Raw genomic sequence first — 12,768 nt, 5'->3', positions numbered from 1 at the left:
TGCTCACAGCCTGATGGGTGGTGGTCATAAAGGCCCTGAATAAACGGCAGTTAGGCACTGAGCTTGCCTCCAGGGATTTTAATACAATTGGATCACATTCTTTTAAATGATTTCAGATGCATCTTCCTACCTAAATTCTATTGCCCTGGGGTCTCTACACCAACTAAAGCAATGGGCTTTTGTGCTTTAGAAGAAAAGGGGATTCCTCTTTGGTTGGAAAATTGAAATATTTTCTGAGTGCATTGCAAGATGATCAGTTAGATTTTCTAAATTCCTTTATGTTCCCATTAGCACGTGAGACCTAACTAGCTTAATCATCGAACCGTATTATAAACTAAAGGACAGAGAAGATTCCAGGTACCATGCAAAGCAAAGGAATTCTGCCAGTCCACTCCAATCTCAATGGATTATGGGAAGAAGAAATTGGAAGTAGAGAAAGAGGTCCTGGAACAAGAAGATATTTTAGATAAATCAAGGGGAAATCTGGGGGCAGAGAAGCTTTTATTTCACTTCCCATTTGTGACTGCAGAAGCACAAAAAAAAAAAACAAAAACAAACAAAAAACAAAAAACAAAAAACAAAAACCACACACTGCCACTTTGACCTGCAGGATCAGAGACCACATGGAGACCTACCACTCCTGTGCTAAGGAGGCTTCTGCTAAGTAAGTGAACATATCTGGTATGGAAGAAATAGACCATGAGGTACATGAGCAGTGGAGACTAAGAGGACATTCAGGGGCAAGGCTGAGGTATAAAAAAACAACTAGAGATTTTAGTAGTCAAGAGCTGATGTGTCAGTCCATGGTCATCGAAGACTAAGGGTCCTTTTTACTTTTCTGCTTTACCATCCATTGCTTTCTTCCATAGGGTCCAAGATGGCTGTTCCAGCCCTAGTCATCATATCTGCATTCCAGCCAGTGGGAAGAAAAATTGAGGAGGGGCATTGTGCACCCCTAAGGATATACTCAAATTAAGTAAGTGAGTAGGTTAATAAAAGGACTGTTGATGAGAGTGAGCAGAACCAGGAAGAAAGTAACTCGTTACCTGGAACTATCACCTGAGAGAGTTGTTACCACTAGTAGGCTTGAAGGGACAAGGAGAGGAGTGGTTATCTGAATGTACACAGTGAGCTGTGGCTGTCATGGAGGGCCATCATACAGGAGGCTTGGCTTCTAGTGAAGGAATACACCATGCCAACTTACAGCCTGACCCAGACAGAGAAGAGGTTTGTTTTGTTTTGTTTCTTTAAAATTTTTATTAATTTATTCATGAGAGACAGAGAGGCAGAGACACAGGCAGAGGGAGAAGCAGGCTCCCTGTGAGGAGCCTGATATGGGACTCAATCCCAGGTCCCCGAGATCGCAACCTGAGCCAAAGGCAGATACTCAACCACTGAGCTACCCAGGTACCCCAAGAGTTTTTTTTTTTTTTTTTTAATGACTTTAAATCAAACTACTTAGAATGTAAATCCCTACTTAGATATATCCTGGGGACAAAAGGAACTGCAAATATGTCATCAATTCATTTGATGATCTTAGAGTTAGTGTTATCCCAAACTCTTTCCCCTTCCATCCTTCAGAGTCTCTTCTTGTCACCTTGGCTAAGCCCAAACAGAGGTCAGAGATCAAAGGAGCCCATTGATTCATTCTATAAAATTCCACATTCCAGGGCAGAGAGCATGATGGAGAAGGGTGTAGAATTGATTTGGAGGGGTGAGCATAGCATATCCAGTGTGTTTCCTCTCATTTCCATAGAACACTGAGCTTTACATGTCACTGGCTTGAATTAAGTCACATGACACATGTGTGATTTGTTTGCTTTTTATCTGGTTGGCTCTAATGATTGCTAAATGTTAGGGTTCTCATTACCAAGAAAGAAGGTCAGAATGGATTCGGAGAAGCAATTATCGGTCTCTGAAATGTAGGTTATTTCCTAATATAGAACTATCACGGTACATTTGTCAATCTGCTGTTTTTAAAGAAATTGACATCTTTTGTTTATTTTTTCAAATATTTTATTGATTTGAGAGAGAGAGAGATTGAGAGAGAATATGAGCAGTGGTGATGGTGTGGGGAGAGGCGGAGGGAGAAGCAGACTCCTTGCTGAGCAAGATGTCTGACACCAGACTCAATCCTGGGACCCTGGGATCATGACCTGAGCCAAAGGCAAATGCTTAACCAACTGAACCATCCAGGTGCCCCCAAAATGAACGTCTTTTAATATGACGAATATTGTTATGTTGTTAAAACCTTGCATGCTTTCCATTGGCTACTAAAGTATCCTGCCTTTGGATCTACCTAGTACTTTTTTTTTAAGAGAAGGGAGAAAGAATTAAACCATTCCCAACTGAATGGGAAATATTCTTTGGTCTACCCGAAAGAGACCTCCTTCCCTCTGGCCCCCTGGTCATCAGAACTACTCTTTAATGGACTACCGAGTTTGATGTCCCTGTGACCATCCATCATCTTTATTTCACTGGGGTTTGCATATGGTTTAATGTGTATGAAATGTAGAATACCTCCCACATTCCAAGAGTTCTCTGCCCTCTGTGCTGGTCCATACATCCATTTAGCATTTCTCTTCTCCTCACACCATCAAAATACAGCCTGGCACATGTTTTTTTCCTCTTCTACTCATATTCTCCATGCATGTTGATGTTTGTGACCTGAAAGTCACATTAATTTCCTACCTAAAGTACGAAGTATCAGCAGGAAGCTTATAGGAAGAAACTTCATGCTCTGTTGGTGAATTTGCCACTATGAGAAATAGGAACTGGTGTTCCAGAGCCTGCTATTCAGTCATTGGTCTTGGGCACTTGACAATCATATGTGCTGTTGTGCTAGAAATTCATCCAGTGAAATAGTTCTCCAAAGACCTTCCCTGAAGAAGGTTTGATGTAATGAGATCTCAACAAGCATGAGGAATGTATTTAGCCATTTGATAAAAAATATTTCTCTATGTCCTTTTAAAAGATACAGTTAGTATATAGTCAGGCTTAACAATTAATATCCTGTTAAAATTAAAACTGCCACAAACCAGAACATAAATCTTATCTTAAAAGGGCTTATGTATGCATACAGAAAAAAGGAAATGAGAAAGAGATTTGTTATAGGGTAGAATGACACATTTAATATGCAGCCTCAAAGTTTGGTTCCACTGACAAAAAGTCAGATATGTCTGAAACTTTTTAGACAAATTTGGCTTGGTTCACAGGAGACACAGAAAACTCAGATCACTTATCTCTAGCTTCCCCAGTGTTTAAAGAGGAGCAAAATCAACGGCAAATGCCTCAATGGAGTATGCGTGTTGAAAATTAAGTCACATTTTCTTATGGTGGCGAGCGTACGCACCTGAAATCAAACTGCCACACCACATCAAAGTCAAAAACCATAAACCTGCAAAGGTGAAAATAAATTGTTTGTCCTTTCTTATTTTCTCCCAGAGACTCTATAATAAGCCATTATTTTTCTTCAACCCATGTTCCCAATTTTTGTTCCTCATATTTTCATAAATTAATAGAGGAACGTATCAGCAAGCATCTAAACTAATTTGGTCTTACAGTTGCACAGAAGATAAATAGCCAGCCAACACAAGAGTGATTTGAAGGTCATCCCACCCCCTTTTTGTATTCCCCAATGAATCATTTGACAAGATGCCACCAAAGCAGCCAGTTTAAGAGAATAGTATTAGCGTGTACACAAAAGCAAGACGCTCCGTGATGACTATTAGCCAGTGTGTCTGCCTCTCACTCAGTGAATGCATCCATTTCTAACAGTTCCTAATTATATTTGACATGTTGATATGAGGTTTGTAAATGGAAAAGGTGAATTTGACTGACCTCCTTCTAATATCACACATATAATCAATTATATAGAAGCGTATTTCAACAATACTGCTTTTTTGCCAAGAATAGAAAAGGAGAACTAGAAATAGAACAGGGGGCGGGGCACGATGGGACAACAAATGATAAAATGTCTTGAAACTGTAAAGGAAACCACATTGTACATAAGTCAACAGCCCATCCAAGGCCATCAGGAGAGAATAGGGAAGATGGAGAGAGGCTATTTCTAACCTCCTTGGATCTACATGACTGGTAAAAACAAAACAAAACAGAACCAAAAATTATCTTAGAAACTAAGAAAATCATAAAAAAACACCAGTTAATAAATTACAGATCAGTGTCCTGACCATTGTGTTATAGGACATATTAAATTTCTACAAAAGTACCTGGCAGTGGCAGATGTGGCTGGGGTGGGGAGGTGGTTGTTTGGATACTGCCAGTAGACCCCATTTGACAGCATTTAAGTGTGATGATTTAAACAGACTCTCAGGTTTATTTATTTTATTTTATTTTATTCAAGTTGAGTGTCAAACTCCAATTCATCGATATTTCAAATACTGGACTGAAGGGATGCTGAGTCACACAAATTAAACTCACAGAGGCTGTTCATTAGAAACATAATGACGATTTAATAATTTACAAGAAATAGCATAACTCTCACAAGGGGCAGATTACTCCTTTTAACCTGGTGCGCCCATTTTTTTCCTATTGAAAAACCATATGAAGAAGCATATAAAATTCAAAAGGTTGTTTCATCAATATGGAAAGTTAACTAAGGAATACGGAAGTTTAATGTCATTAGAAATTGAGAATTTATGGTATCCATACTCACAACAAAGATTAACTGCAAAGGTAAGTCTCTTTTTGCCAAGACACTGAGCTTCTTTGGACATTGCTTTACTGGCTCTCTCTCTCTCTCTCTCTCTCTCTCTTTTTTTTCTTTTCTGACTCTCTTTTATGATTTTTGATGACTTCCTTCCCTGTGTTTTTAATTGATATTTCTTTAGATATCATAATAAGGTTAGATAGGTATTATTGTTGTTATTGTCATTATTGTTAGTTTGCTCTTTAGACTATTTTCATTTCTTTGAAGTATCCTAAAGCACCTCACTGCTCGAAGTGTGGTTTAGGAACCAGCAGCACTGATGGAATTTGAAAGCTGGTTGGAAACACAGAATCTTGGGCCCCACCCAGACCTACTAATCCAACTGTGCATTTTAATAAGCTCTTCAGGGACTTGAGTGCACATTAAAACTTAGGATGCACTTCCCTACTTCTTGCTCTCCCTCCCTAACTCTCCTTCCATCTCTCTTCCTATGTTTGCCTTTATAGTTGGATTTAATTTAATATTGAAGTTAATCTCAGATAGATCTCTTCTCTACACTGGCCCACTATGTTTTGAATTTCTATCTTAGAACTCAAAAGAATATCTTCATTTCCAATTTTGGAGGCCTTCTCAACTGTTGCATCCAGAGAAATAAGCTCTCTGAAAACTAGGCTTGAAATTGTTTCCCACAGCCCCAAGAGTATACTGAAGACAAGCAGACATACTTGAGACATCCCTAAGAATATAGTTCCATATTTGAATGAATAAACCTAAGCTCCATTACCTTTGGATTAGTCAGGATTCTACAAGTTCAAAGTTACAGAAAAGCAACTAAAAGGATTTAGACCAACAAGAGAATTGTTCCTTCTTATAATGGCAAGGATTGGAGTTTATTTCATTGATAAAAGACCAACAAGAGACCCAGGGCATCATGTCACCAGGCTCTTGCTCATCACCTCTCATACCAATTCTACTATATCCTTCTGAGGATGGATGTCAGCATGTAGAAATTCAGTTCCTGGCTAGCTTGCAGTCTGATTTGCTTGATAACATGAGACAAATTCTGTTCTTGATACTTGAGAGACTGGGGTTCTAATACATGTCTGATCAAAATTAACATGCTAATTCCATTACTGCTAGAACAAACTGTGGAAAGCCAAGGAAGCCAATTATTAAAGAGATTATTAAGGAAAAGACAGAGGAAGGAGGTAAGATTGATGGATCTGGGCTCCATCCCAGTCCTTTATTCACCTTCAAGGATTGGAGGACCCACCTAGCACTGTGCACATGATTAGTGGTCACCCAGATAGACTGTCTCTTTTTCAATTAAGTGTTATCATCTTTATGCTACTTCAGTTTATAATCCATTCACTACTTAGATTTCTTTTTCTAGTGGGAATCAAATGTATATAGCTACTCTGGCCCTTCTAAATTGTTTACACTATATTTAAGATTGAAAGCAAATGGTTTCCCATATCTTCATTCTAATCATCATATCATAGAGCTTTCTGTATTGATGTTTGTGTGGAATTCCCATGATACAATTTTTACATATGTATGAAAACAAGAACAAACCACTTTGAGGGAGAAGCTTGTCAAGTTTAATCTTGTTTCATATTTGGAGTGATGTCTCATTCAGGGACCATGAACTTGACAGTGCTATTTCTTTATACAGAAAGCTTCAGAAAGAATCATATAACAAAAGCCTAAACTTTATGAATAAAATTAAAATCAATCATCCTTGGAAGGCATTATTCAAACTGATTACTAATCAGGGCAAGTATGGAAAATGGATCCCACAGTGGATAATGTTAATGTTTTTCTTTCTTTTCTCATTCCAGTCAAATATAGCTTGCTCTTAAAAGTATTTGTCTAAGATTCAAATCGAAGTTTACACTCTGTGGTTGAGGGAAGACATTGATTTGGGGAGCTATAACATTCCTTAATTTGTCGAAGTGATGCTCTGCTCAGCCATCTTTGTGTTTGTTTGTCCTGTAGTAGGATACAAATCCTTTGAGTTACAACTCAGAGATAGTGAAAAGTATCAGCTTTCCATCATGGGGATGAGGAGCTCTAGACCTCCTTTGACCAAAGCAGATGCTAGGGAAGTTTATCCATTTGAATAGCACTCTTTAAAAATGACTGGAACTCTTAGACATTCTTGGAGACTGGCTATACCACCAAAATAATACTGAAGATTACTTCCTGAGCATTTAAAATATGCATATTAATCAGAATATAAGCAAATAGATGGTACACTCTGAGTAATTTAAGCAAAATTTAATAATGGGATGTTTGTTCACAACCTCCATGGTAGCTTCCCAGTTATAATATGAAACTGATTCCAATATCCAGAGGGCAAGGAAAAAAATGAAGAAAAAGGAAGGGGATTCCAGACTGGTAAGTGACAGTTTTAAAAAGCAAGAGAACTTACATACCAGGCTTGTCTTAGATGGCCACACAATTTAGTTTTTCTAAATTGCTTTTGAACACATGGATTATGCTCTTTTAAACATTTCTATCTCTTCTTGAAAAGACATCTCCGTCTCTCTCTTCTTCTCACTTTTCTTTCCTCCTGACTTCTCCCCTTCTTCCTACCCAATTCATCAAGGTTTTCTTTTTAAGTAGTTTTTATGGATTTATAGTCTATATAAGTGCTGGGATGTTATTCTACCCACACATTTATACAATGGTGATGAAAGAAAAGGTGTTATCTCAGATACCTGGTCCTAAATTTTTGGCTTTTGAATATTATCTGCCATCTACTGTGTGCTGTGTATTACAGTCCTAATGAATTTTGCTAAATTTTTCCTGATTCTACCTCATTTTCTCCTCTATGAACCCACCTGCTCTAATGGCCTTATCTCATCCTGAACTTGTTTCCAGCGCAAGCCCCGGACTGGACAGCATCAGCAGCTCTTCTTCTCCTTTAGTCTGCATGCTTGCATTACAGTTTGTATTCATTTCCTAGGGCTGCCTTAAGAATCACCACAAAACAGATGGATTAAATAACAGAGATTCATTCTTTTACAGTTCTGAAGGCTAGAAGTCCAATCAAGGAGTCGGCGGGCCATGGTCCCTCTGATGCCTTTAGGGAAGAATCTTTCCTACCATTTCCTAGCTTCTGGTCAGTGCCAGCAATACTTGGTGTTCCTTGTCACTCCAACTTCTACTTCCATCCTCAGTGGCCTTCTTCCCTCTGTGTGCATCTCCTCTTTATCTCTGTGTATCTGATCTTTTTTCTTTTTCAAAGATTTCATTTATTTATTTGAGAGAGAGAGTGTGTGTGCAAGGTGGGGGAGGAGCAGAAGGAGAGGGGCAAGAAGATTCTACACTAAGCACATAGCCTGATGCAGGGCTTGATCTTATAACCCTGAGATCATGGCCTGAGCTGAACTCAAGAGTTGGATGCTTACCCGACTGAACCCCATCTATATCTGCTCTTATAAGGATACTAGTAATTGGATTTAGAGACACTCTACACTATTTAATACCATTCAACAAGCACATCCTTTCCCTTTACCCAGAGGCCCCATGCCAGCCCAAGACTGCCAATTCCATTGAGTCTATGGCCAAGAGTCGACACAGAAGTCAGATTTGCACACTGACCCTCTGGGTTGCTGCTGTTAAAATGCAATGTTAGGCATTCAGCTCACTCTGACATTTCAGTTGTGAAATGAAAAACATTCATTGCATGGACTGTGGAGACATATTTTGGTGTGGGGCTGCAGCAATTTGATTTGGTTGCAATAATAGGGTTTAAAGCTCACTGAGATTATCTAGGTATTCATATAGGGCACATCAATTTTAAGGCACAATCCACTTTATCCTTTTATAAACACTTCAGAAAGCATGGACAGATTTCCTTGATAATGGTTTAAACACTTCTGTCCTACCAGTAAAGTAAGAACCTAGTTCTTGAGAGTCACTCTGACTTGTTGGCACCTTTCAGTGTTTATGGCTGCCTTGTAATGCAGACTTACAGAACTAGATTGAACTCTAACACAAAGCCAGAAAAAATAGCCAAAAGGGGACTATGTAGACCCTTGAATTGAAGGTGCAAGTAAAATCCAAATTTTTAAAATTAACTTACAAATCAAAACAGAAGAGCAAAGCCCTTAGCATTTATTTATATATGGTTCTTATCCGGTATATTTGATTGTGACCAGAGATATCTGCTTCCTTGAATTTCCTTGAGGTATCACTACAGCTTGGCTTGGGTCCCATCTTGTTGATATTTTGTGTTGATGATTGCCTTGGAAAACCACTGGGAAGATTGAGATGCCCGATGTATTCTGTTTGGAGTGGTAACTAAAACAAGTAATCTCTCAAGTTTAAGACAGGGATTGCAAAATATAATGTCTCCTAAGGGCCACCAAGCAGATAACAGAAATAAAAGAGGTGAGCTGGGTGAGGGCTTTGGTGCTGGAGAGCCCAGGCCCCTGCTGCTTGGAGCAGCTGCTCATCATTATCAGTGACTGTCACCTCACCAGAATGTGAGTTTCAGTACCAGTAGAGCCAGATATTAAAAATTCTTTAAGGAAAACAAACCACTTCAACTTCTCTGTAAAATTCCTGCTTTTAAAAATGTAGATGAGTGGTTAAAGTTTTTTTAAATACAAAGTCCAGGTAAAATCATCATCATCATCATCACCTATAAAACCTAGCTTCTGCAAACATCCACTGACTAAATTTTCATTCCAAGATTAAAGAGGAAATACCTTTCACTGGAGGAAAAGAAAAAACCCAAACAACTTTCTATCACTTGCTACTTATTAACAATAAATCTGTGTTTTAGACAAGGAGATTTGGTTTGTACTAAAAATTCTGTCCTTTACCAACTCAAAACCCTTGAGTGAGTCATTTTCACTCTTGGGTGGGACCTAATTTTCTTATATTGGACCAAATGATTGCTGAGTGGTTCTATTGCTCTCATTTAGTCTATGATTCTGTGATCAACCACCTTGAAGGCAAACCCGGTATCCCTTCCCTCAATATCTTTCATGGTACTGGCAGGGAGTCAACACTCAATAGGTGTTGCTCGCTGCCAGTCTAAATGTGTGAGTGAATGAATCGGTACTAACTCCATTTTTAAGATGAGTAAATTGAATCCCAGAGAGGCTAAGCAATGTATCTAACTTCTCACTGTTAAAGAGGGCAGAGCCAAGATAAAGAGTCTTCATCATTCTGTCTATGAGGTAGTCAAAGGAAAAACTCTGAACACAGAACATGAGGGATGTGCCAAATGCAAATCCCCCTTAGATTAGATGAGATTCCCAGAAGTTCAGCTTGGTCCAGCTCCTTGCCACTGGTCACTTTTTCCATAGTTGTTTATTTATTAAGATATGATTTACATACGGTAAAATCACACTGTATTAGTGTATGGTTTGGCAAATTTTGAAAACATACAATTATATAGCCATAACCAAAATCAAGACAGACAACAGTTCCATCATATATTAGATGTACATGAAATCCTTCAACAGAGATTCACTATTTTTCAGATGTTTTCATCTCCATGGTTTTACTTTGAGTCATTTCTATGACTGTATCTTTAAATTCACAGATATTTTCTTCTTTACTATCTAGTATATTCCATCCTGTGTATGATTCATCTCAAATTTTGTGTTTTTATATGTAGAAAGTTTAATTTGTGAATTTTAAAAAAGATCTTCTATAGCTCTCCTCATCATACTTTTGTTTTCCCTACTTTCTTGAAATATAAATTATAGCTGTAGTAACGGTTTTAATATACTTGGTACCAATTCCATCATCTTTGTTATTTATGGGTCAGTTTGATAAGATAATTTTTCTTCTCATTATAGGTCACATTTTCTTGCTTCTTTGAATAACTGATAATTTTTGACTGGTTGCCACATGTTTTTAATTTTACTTTGCTGGGTGCTGAATATTCTTTTATTATTATTTTTATGTATATTTTTATTGGAGTTTGATTTGCCAACATATAGTATAACACCCAGTGTTCATCCCACCAAGTGCCCCCCCTCAGTGCCCGTCCCCCAGTCGCTCCATCCCCCCACTCACTACCCCTTATTTGTTTCCCAGAGTTAGGAGTCTCTCATGGTCTTTTATTTAAAAATATACCTCTGAACTTTGTGCTAGGATCCAGGTAATTACTTGGAAATTTTTGAATCATTTTGAGGCTTGCCTTTTTATTTTTTTTGGAGGGGTGGGAATGCAGTATACTTTATGGATGATGCATGACAAGATAGAGCTCCCCAAGCCCCTCCCCTTCTTTAGGAGTTCTGGAACAGGAACTCTGTAGAGGTGAGGAGATTCTCAGTGTGTTGGGGAATGAGTTGGGGCACAGACTCCCCAGCAAATAAGAGCCTCTCTTTTCTTCTTGCTCTCACTGGGGCTGGTGGTCTGTGGGCTCTTACTCCTTAGAGGCCATGTGGACTATTAGGTCCACCATCTGGTTACTCTAGCCAAATTCATTGTCATATCTAGAAATGGGCTTGACAAAGTGGTCACTGAAGGCAATGGCTGCCCCAGGATCAATGGTGGAAGAGTGGGTGTCACTATTAAAGTCACAGGAGATAACCTGGTCCTTACTGTAGTTCAAAATGTCCTTGAAGGGGCCCTCTGATGCCTGCTTTATTACCTTCTTGATGTCATTGTGTTTGGAAGCTTTGCTCCAGGTGGCAGGTCAGATCCATGACTGACACATTGAGGATGAGGATGCAGAAGGCATGCCAGTGAGCTTCCCATTCAGGTCAGGGATGACCTTGTCTACGGCCAGTAGAAACAGGGATAATGTTCTGGGTAGCCCTTCAGCCATCATGTTGAGGCTTGCTTTTTAAGCTTTATAGAATTGGAGCAGAGGAGCCCTTATAGTGGAGCAGATTTTGATGCACTACTAAGATAATAGCCTTCCAAGGACTCTGCCCATCATCCCATGTGCCACAGTGTTTGTCTACTCTGGTTGCAGGAACAGGATCTATCCCAGATCTGTTAAGCTCCTAGATGACTCCACCTACAAATTTTCTGGGAGCCTTTCCCCCCGGGCCTCACATAGTTTCCTCACAAACATAAACTGGTTAGTATGCAGATGTGCAGAGTCATGTTCCACACTGTTCTCTGCTCTCTGGTACCTTAGGTGCCTGGGCCTTCAGAAATGCCCCCTCCATCTCCCAACTCAGAGAGATCTCGAGAGTATACTTGAGTTTCTCCTTTCCATGCTGGGGCCTGGAAACCATCTCCAAGCAGCAAACTGGGATAATGGTACGGCTCCTCTTCCTTGTCTCCTCTCTGAGAGACACTGAGCTCCTCCATGTGTTGTCTAATATCTGAAAAACATTTTGCATATATTTTTCTGGCTATTTATTTTTTAAGAGTGTGTGTCCTGGGAGGAGGTGGGGAATAAAAATCCAGTCCTCCTTATTCCATCTTGGCAGGAAGCAGGCCATCGGTCTCTTTGTAATTTTTCCCAGCCTCTTGTTCAGCTGCTCTTGAGGGGCCTCTTCAAATGTCTCTTCTTCCTTTCTTCCCTTCACAATGCCAGCTTCAGATTTCCTTTCTTCTCATGTCATCTCCAGTTCGTAAATAAGTAGGCAATGGAAATAACTTTATTATTTTATTTATAGTCAATAGCCATGGGTAATTCACTTTTTCAATTGATCTACATTGCTTATAAATTGCCACATCAGCCCCGACTTGAGTTTCATATTGATTTATGGAATAAATGCTCAAGTCCGCGAGCTACTGGCCTGTCTCGGGTACTTCTGTGCCCCCAGTGTTTGCACTTGCTTCTTGATGCCACCTGCTGTCCTGTTCATCTCTAGGGGCTTTATGTTGCTCACATTCATTTAGATTCATTCAAGAATTATCATGAAGCACGCACTAGTCCTGTGTTAGACCCTGGGAGCGCAGAGGTGAGCAAATAAGCTATTGCTCCTGTCTCCATGAACTTGACTCTATAATAAAGGGAATAAACAGTAATCAAATATTCATATGCATATCTGTAAGACCACAAGTCTAAAGACTTGAAAATGCTGAGTAAAATTGTTTTTCTTTTTTTTCTCTAAAGATTTTATTTATTTATTCATGAGAGATGCAGAGAGAGAGGCAGAGACATA

General features: G+C 39.2%; 1 protein-coding gene across 2 annotated transcripts in view; it reads left to right on the top strand.

Moving 5' to 3' along the window:
- The window catches only part of LOC144318991 (uncharacterized), a 282,618-nt gene that overhangs the window by 254,845 nt on the left and 15,005 nt on the right, over positions 1-12,768 (top strand). The window contains exons 8-9 of one of the 2 annotated variants that reach the window (XM_077906643.1): positions 292-664; positions 870-976. The gene's annotated coding sequence lies outside the window, so the exon portion shown is untranslated. The remainder of the gene's footprint in view (positions 1-291; positions 665-869; positions 977-12,768) is intronic. The other variant, XR_013384932.1, reaches the window with a different exon arrangement.

This window comes from Canis aureus, chromosome 1 (assembly GCF_053574225.1).
Source record: "Canis aureus isolate CA01 chromosome 1, VMU_Caureus_v.1.0, whole genome shotgun sequence".
In the NCBI taxonomy this organism is placed as follows: Eukaryota; Metazoa; Chordata; class Mammalia; order Carnivora; family Canidae; genus Canis; species Canis aureus.
The sequence above is the reverse complement of the archived record's forward strand: the minus strand, read 5'-3'. Positions and strand labels throughout refer to the sequence as shown.